The sequence below is a fragment of the Prionailurus bengalensis genome, chromosome C1 (assembly GCF_016509475.1).
Source record: "Prionailurus bengalensis isolate Pbe53 chromosome C1, Fcat_Pben_1.1_paternal_pri, whole genome shotgun sequence".
Taxonomy (NCBI): Eukaryota; Metazoa; Chordata; class Mammalia; order Carnivora; family Felidae; genus Prionailurus; species Prionailurus bengalensis.
Window position 1 is genome coordinate 98,476,011 of NC_057345.1, and position 8,264 is coordinate 98,484,274.

The 8,264-nt window shown below is 38.7% G+C and overlaps 1 pseudogene; it reads left to right on the forward strand.

The window, feature by feature from the left end:
* The first annotated feature begins 2,031 nt into the window (after window positions 1-2,031).
* On the forward strand, window positions 2,032-2,924 carry LOC122479445 (annotated as a pseudogene).
* Window positions 2,925-8,264: the final 5,340 nt, after the last annotated feature.

Here is an 8,264-nt window from a genome sequence, read left to right on the forward strand (position 1 = left end):
GTCAAGAGGGTGATGGGGAACAAGTTAAACAAAAATAACAAATCAGGACCACTGACCGACAGAATAAAGAATAATGTAGAGCCACAGATACAAAGAGGTTTCATTCATTCATTAAAACAAAACAAAATACCCTCCCTAAGTGATCTCTTTCACTTATTTACCTTTGACTTCTATTCAGGGATGATGGTTCTCAAATTCATCTCTGTAGCCCCAATCTTTTCCATGAACCTAGAATATATTTGTATTCACGGAGGGAGAAGATCAAAACCCGATCTCATTATTGATGTTTATATACCTGCTCTTCCCCGTTTCAGTAAAGAGCATATTCATATATCCATTTGCCCAAAAGAGCATCCTGAAAGTTGTCCTTTATTCTTCCTATTTATTCTTTACACTTAATTAGTTATCAAAGCAATCTATCTCCTTTATACCATTAGGACGTATTTCCTTCTTTTTATTCTCACTGCTACTGGGTAGTTGGGCCATCATCCTTTCTCACCCAGATGCAGCAACAGTCTCCCAACTGGTCTTCTCCCTACTTCAAGTCTTCTTCTTCTCTAATAGCTCTCCCTTAAGGACACCACAAGCCATGCTCCCATTTCCATGGTGGCAATTATTCTTCTATGCCCCACCCATGTTAGGGCTGAAAACTAGACTGTCATTGTAATTCCCCAATGACACTGCCAAACCATTACTTGTACTTGGTTGTGTAATTACAACCTCTACTTTATTTGAAGTTTACATCATGCAGCTGAAGAATCTTCTGTCCCTCCTTATTGTTGTCAGTTACTGACTACCTTGGATAGTCCCCTTTATTCGTAGGATAAGGAATTGGCTTACAGTCTTTTTGATTACTTCATTGGTTTGCTCTCATCTTGGGTGACATTCATGTCTATGTGGACAATTTATATAATGTCTTCCTTCGCCTTTTCATTTCAAGAGACATTGAATTTATTTTGGGCATCCATGACCACACCCTTGATCATTCACTAAGAATTTTTCCTCATCAGGAATTTAAACTTTCAGGGGCACCTGGGTGGTTCAGTGGGTTGAATATTGGCTTAGGTCATGACCTTACAGTTCCTGAGTTCAAACCCCGCATGGGGCTTCTCGCTGCTGTTGGTGCATAGCCTGCTTTGGATACTCTGTCGCCCTCACTCTCTGCCCTTCGCCCACTTGTGCTCTCTCTTTCTCTCTCTTAAAAATAAACATTAAAAAAAAAAGGATTTTAAACTTTCATATCTAATCATTTGACTGCAACCTTTATTTTAATCTGTCTAGTTCTTGCAGCCTTTTCTCCCACTACTGTCTCTTTGACCTCATCCAGCTCTTTCATTTCTGAATATGTCATAATCTCTCTACCTATCAGATTATTTTGTTATGCTCTAATTTTCTTTCCCTGAATAGACAGGGAACTTATGATAGCCAATGTGAACCACAGTCTCTCTAGTACCCTTAATTTCTGTGCATATAATTAATAATAATCAATAATATATTTTAATTATTATATATACTAAGCCATATTATTATATAATATGTTACATGTTATGTATAATTATCATACATTAATTATTAATTATATATGTGTATATTTATATATCTTTTTTTTCTTTTAAGTAGGCTTCATGCCCAACGTGGAGCCCAAGATGGGGCTTAAACACAGGGCTCAGATCAGGACCTGAGCTGAGATTGAGATTTGGATGCTTAAGTGACTGAGCCACCCAGGTGCCTCTGTGCACTTTTTTAAAAAGCCAAATGCAAACAGTAAACTCCAACCCTTGACCAATACTATGATTCTAGTAGTGGTTAAAACAGGATACAGGGTTTTTGTTGCCATTTTTGCTTTTATTTTTATGAACAAGTGTTGAGCATGTTTATAGCCTTCATATGGGAAGGATCCAATGGAGGAAGAGGTAAAAGAGAGGAGGGGGACGTATGAAGGAGGAAGAACCAGAAGAAAAGGGACATAGTAACTATTTAATAAATTTTTTCAGGAGTTACTATCTCCACAGTCAGAGCCACTGCTGATGCCATCCTATCTCAATCTCCTATGCCAAGATCTTGGAGAAGACCTTCAAGTGGCTCTGCACCTTGCAACAAAGAATAAAAGATGCCAAATTTACCCAAGAGCAGTATCCTACCCAAATCCCAGTGATAATAGAACCAAGAAAGGGTGAGAAGCAGTTTCCTATCCTGGATAAAACTGAATTCTTTGCACCTGATCACATCAAAATGAGTGAACTCATCAAAATAATTAGCAGGCTCTTACAATTCAATGCTAATCAAGTCTTCTTCCTGGTTGTGAATGGACACAGCATGGTGAGTGGATCCATGCCAATTTATGAGGTGTATGAAAGTGAGAAGCATGAAAATGGTTTCTGGTATATGGTATATGCCTCTAGGAGACATTTGGAATGAAATTGTTGGTCTAAGATTAGAAAACTGGGTCTATTTTATTTTGCTCCTTTGTCCTCCATGTGGTAAGTTTTGAGCTCTCATACCTATTTTTTTTTCATGTTGTTGCTAACTAATGGCTTTCTAGGACTTGGTCTTGAAAAACCACAGACCTTCATAATTATGGTAAAAGAAATCTCAATAAGATAAGGAAAAATGTTTAGTCTTCTAGAAAGTCAGAAAAGCAGATACTCATTTTGTATCATAAAACTTCTTGTAAATGTTAATTCTAATTAAGAGACACCCTGACTTCAGAGATTGTTGCTATGGTCTGTGAAAATAACCTTTAACATCTAAGAAGTCTGTAATTCTGATTTGCTGTTTTACTTAATAATTTGTCCAAGCCCTAACTCCCTGTACCGGTGACTGTGACCTTCCTTGGAAAGAGATCTTTCCCCAAATGATATGTCTCCCCAAAAGATATGTCCAAGCCTTAACTTCCTATACCTGTGAATATGACCTTACTTGGAAAGAGATCTTTGCATTTGTAATTAAAAAAAGGATCTCAAAATGAGATCATCCTGGATTAGGATGAACCCTAAATCCAATGACAGTCGACCTTAGAAGGGGCAGAAAAGGGGGTACCTGGCTGGCTTAGTCAGTAAAGCATGCGACTCTTGATGTCAGGGTTGTGGGTTTGAGTGTTGGGTGTAGAGATTACCTAAAAGATAAAATCTTAAAAAAAAAAAGAGTGACAGAAAAGAAGAAGACACACAGAGTCAAAAAGAGGAGAAGGTCATGTGACGGAAGTAGAAATTGGCATGGTGTGTTTACAAGCCAAGGAATGCCAAGGTTTGCCTACAGCCATCGGAAGTTAGGGAAAAGGCATGGAATAGATTTCCTCAGAGCCTCCAAAGGGTGTCAACCCTGCTGACACCTTGACTTCAGACTTCTGGCTTCCACACATCTGAGAGAATAAACTTATGTTGTATTAAGCCACCCGGGGGTAATTTATTATGATAGCCCTACGAAACTGATACACACATATAGTTGTTTTGTGTGTGTGTGTGTGTGTGTGTGTGTGTGTGTGTGTTTTAACAGAATCAGAAGAACATCATTGGTGATCACTGGCGATGTTCTTCTGATTCCGTTTAAAAAAACCCACAAAAAACAAAACAACTATATGTGTGTATCAGTTTTGTAGGGCTATCATAATAAATTACCACTGGGTGGCTTAACAACATAAGTTTATTCTCTCACATGTTTGGAAGCCAGAAGTCTGAAGTCAAGGTGTCAGCAGGGTTGATACCCTTTGGAGGCTCTGAGGAAATCTATTCCATGCCTTTCCATAAATTCACCCTTCTTCTCCTTCATGTATGGAGATTAAAAACAAAGAAACAAAAACTGTGATGGGTATATTTCTTAAGTAAACAAAAAGCCTATTCTTATTTAAATTAACGAGGGAATCCAAGAAACAGGCATTTGGGGTATTATCACAATGTTGGGAGAACAGCAAGATGGGTGGTCCTAGTTATGAAACCCAAACTACCTCTTGTTGGATTAGACTCTGCTGAATCTGCTTGCCTGGCAGAGCGGGAAGGCAGGTGAATGCAGCCCCAAAGTCCTATTAACAATGGTGGAGTCAGTGCAGACCAAAGGGTGGCTGACTATGCTTTTAATGGTTTATTTTTAAAAAACACTTCTGTGTATAATCCAGTGTTTATCATCTAATGTGCTCCAAATCTTTCACAACTGTGCTGACCAATTCTGATCAATTTGTAAAACTATATGCAATAGGGTCACAAATTTACTTTTATTACACAGATATGTGCACAAACTGTAGCTTATTTTCTGTAATCTGCAATTTCTTGTGAACCCCCATGTCCACCTTATTAGGTAAAATAGGGCAAAAACCCCAACCCTAGCTTTTAGTTGAGTCTGATAAACTGAGTCTAATTAAGTAATTTAACAGCTTCTTTAGGTAAATCAGATTCTTATGTGTGATTGTTTTTCAGATTTCATCCCCCTTTCCCCACTTCAACCTATGATGGAGTATGGGTATTTGGAGGTGTTGGGCAAAGAGTGTCCCCTGCAAACCCCAGCCTTTGGAAGTGTGGTTAGTCTGTGGTTGGTCTGGTTCCATCCCTCAGAAAGCTTGGTCTTTCCTCTCTAGACTCGGGACCTAGTAGTCCTCCCTGACCCATATGCAGAAGTGGGGAGGGGTTTATACATCTAATACCTCCTTAAGGCCATACCTCTCAATAGGTTCCTGGCTGAGGCAGTATTTGGAATCCTTAGTTATAGGACCACCTGGGTACCTCCTGATGTTGCAGTGAATTCCTCTGGTAAGTTTCCTAGCCAGTTTCTCAGCTACTGCTCTCATTTCCTTAGAGGCCAGTGGGAACATCTGGGTGTCTTCCATGTTGTGATCACCATTTCTCTTTCTCTTTTTTAATATTTTGAGAGAGAGAGAGAGCGAGAGCGAGAGAGAGAGAGAGAGCAGTGGAGGGGCAGAGAGAGAGGGAGACACAGAATCTGAAGCAGGCTCCAGGTTCTGAGCTGTCAGCACAGAGCCCCATGTGGGGCTTGAACCCATGGACCGTGAAATCATGACCTGAGCCGGAGTCAGATGCTTAACCGACTGAGCCACCCAGGTGCCCCACCATTTCTCTTCTTTATATCAGCAATGGTTGTTGTGGAGCCAGCAAGGAGTCCTCCTCTTTAACTAACGAGATACAGATTATCAAACTCTTTGTTTAAAAGAAATCTACCTAAGTCGGGGGTGGGGGTGGACAGGTTAAATGGGCGATAGGTATTAAAGAGGGCACTTGTGATAAGCACTGCGTGTTGTATGTAAGTGATGAATCACAAAATTCTACACCTGCAAGTAATATTGCACTGTATGTTAACTAACTGGAATTTAAATTAAAACTTGAAAAAAAAAAGAAAACTTTCATTTAGAAGGTTAGGTTCTGGAATTTTAATTAATTTTAATTTAATTTAAATTAGTATTATATGAGAGAGCAGACCTGATGAGGTCAAATTTTACTAGAAGAAATAATAATGGGTATGGAATGGAATGCTTTATATCTGCATAGAATTTCAAATGGGAAGCAGGACAAAACATTCTTCTATTTTGGACTTTAACCTGGGACTTCATAGAAGAAAGGTCAGGACCTGTATGTGTCTGTGTCTTCCCACAATCTTCTGATTTTTCCCACAGTCCACCCTGACAGAAAGGGCAAGATATTTTTTTTCTACTTTCTCTCAGGCCTGGACACTCCCAAAGTATCCCCTCCCTCCTTTTTGGAACTGTAAAGTGAAAGGAAAGAGAGGCCAGTTGATTAATAAGAAAGCAAATGAGGTATTATTTCTAAATGCAATATATGTTATGAAGTTATGGAGTTATTTGTCAGCAGAAACACTGAATTAGGTGACATATGAATCACTGTATAATATAGAGTATCAACCTGGGTTAAGAGGCAAAGTTGGCTCCAAAGCCTACTGAATGTTCCGTAAAACATGAATGAGATTGTAAATAGTTCACTCTGTAACATGGGCCCACCTAAATGGGTAGGCACTGTGTTCTGATTCAAAAGATTTATCACCCTTACCCTCATCCTTGACTGATCAGTGTGTCCCTAAATTATGGAAACATATAACCAACAGTGACAGATCCCCTTCCATAGTATGGAGAGCCACATCACAGAAGATTCTTGGAATTTGAAGATTTAGCATTCGTGACCTTTGAGTATTCTCAAAAGATCGTGACAGTCCATGAAGTATGGTGATTTTTCTACTACAAGCTAGTGTGTAGGGTCTCTGCTTAGCTAGTGAGTTGGTTTAAGCAACAACTTAACTCTGCACTGGCACCATTTTATTGTTGTGTATGTGGTTTTGTATTCATTTTGTGGGGAAAATTATATGCTGCAGTCATCTTTTCAAATTTGCAGTATCATAAAAGTCTCAGGCTTTTTCACTCAGGAATGTTAAGAGTCTACTCCATAAGAAACTGTTATGCCTTTGTAAGGAAGACTGTGTTGGTTGAGGCAAAGCTGTGAAGTGGTAAGAAGATAGTCAAGTTGTCTTCAAAACTACTTTGAAGGAAATGGGAATCCTGAGATGATGAAGTCTGACCATCTTGGTTTGCATCAACTCAGAGAAAAATGAAAATGCTTAGCCTATGCCAGATAAAATGGGCAATTTTATCAAAGTTTTGCCTTTCACATCATGCATACAGACAGAACTGGGGAACGTAGGTTTGTTTATAAGCTTTGACAAAAAGCCATGCAGGTTCCCTGAGAACTCTTGAAAACTCTGCAGCTTTCAGCCCTAGCTGAAAAATATATTAGACTGTTTTTGTCTCCCCCCTTGAATTTTGAAAGAAATGGTTCTAATCAAAAGGCCCATATTCTAGATTCCTGATTGATGTAGTCATCTCCACTGTTTTAAAGAGTTATCTCCAGAGATTTACTAACAACTTACCTGTGACCCTCAGACTTATTATGACTCTGGTAATCATGTCAGATTCCTTTGTGTATGTCCACATGTCCATTGCCAATCACCTTAGGACCAATTTGCCAAACAGATTATATCAACAGAATTCTGGAAGACAAATTCTCTACCATATCTACTCTAGATAACACTGCTGGTCCTCCTACCTCACCACTGCAGAACTGCAAACAATACTTTAATATACTTTTTACTAAAGCCCACAATTCCAGTACTCTCCCACAATTTCCCACACTGTTGAACCACAACCCTCCAGGACATCTACATTATACAAAGCAGAGTGCTTCAGTATGCACAACAGAGAGTGGCCTATAGGAGAGGCAGTCTTGTGGAAGTCCCTGTCTAATTCTCTTGCTATGCTTGTACAATCTGTTCCTATCAAAATCTGGAAGACGACTTTTTGGGTCCATTCAAAGCCACAGAGATAGCCAACTCCATTGAATTCTACCTCTCATTATGCTATTCTGTGATATTTTTTCCTATTACCATTCTGTACTGTGCCTCAGGAGGCCTACATCCTGCCCCCCTTCTCCTGACATGGGAAGCCAAAGTTTACAGAAGAGAATACTGGTTTTATAGAACCATAAACATTTCTGATACCTGGTCTAATGGAAGGGATTAGATCCAGAAGAGCTGTCATTGGAACCAAACTCCTACTTCAACAAGAATAATAGCAATACTCATGTTTAATAAGTGCTTACTATGTGCCAGTCACTGTTCTAAGGACTTTGTATTAATTACTTAATCCTCATGATTATCCTATGTGTTAGATTTTTTTTTCTTTTTTTCTTTATTTTTTTTTTTAAGGCTAGTTGAGTGAAGCAGTGGGAGTGGAGAAGGAACAAAGAAATCTGTAACTGGCTATGATCAATTAATTATAAACACCACTGCACTCGGACCAGCCCCATGTATTAGATACTTTTATTTCCTACGTCATGCATGAAAGAGCTTTAGTATTATCTGTCAAGCTCAGACTTTTATGATAAGTCAGGTTTTGGTTATACAATCCCATAATTCCTTACTAAAAATCTTGGGTCCCATGTATTCTGAGATTCAGAAAATTTAAGATTTTACGGAGGCACTGAGATCTATAATATTGATATTATAGAACACCCTTGGCAGGGTCTGGGGAAGTACTCAAAATTAAACAGATTTCTGCAGCAAATAAATGCATATTGATTTAACATGGGTATTAAAGATTATATATAACCTCACTCAGCAATAACCCAAGTCATGTTTTTTGTTTTACTTTTTAATACTAGCTTTATTGAGGTATCAGGTATGATGAATTTCACCCTTTAAAAGCATACAATTTAGTGGTTTTTAGTAGATTTTAGAAGTTGTGTATTGATCAACAC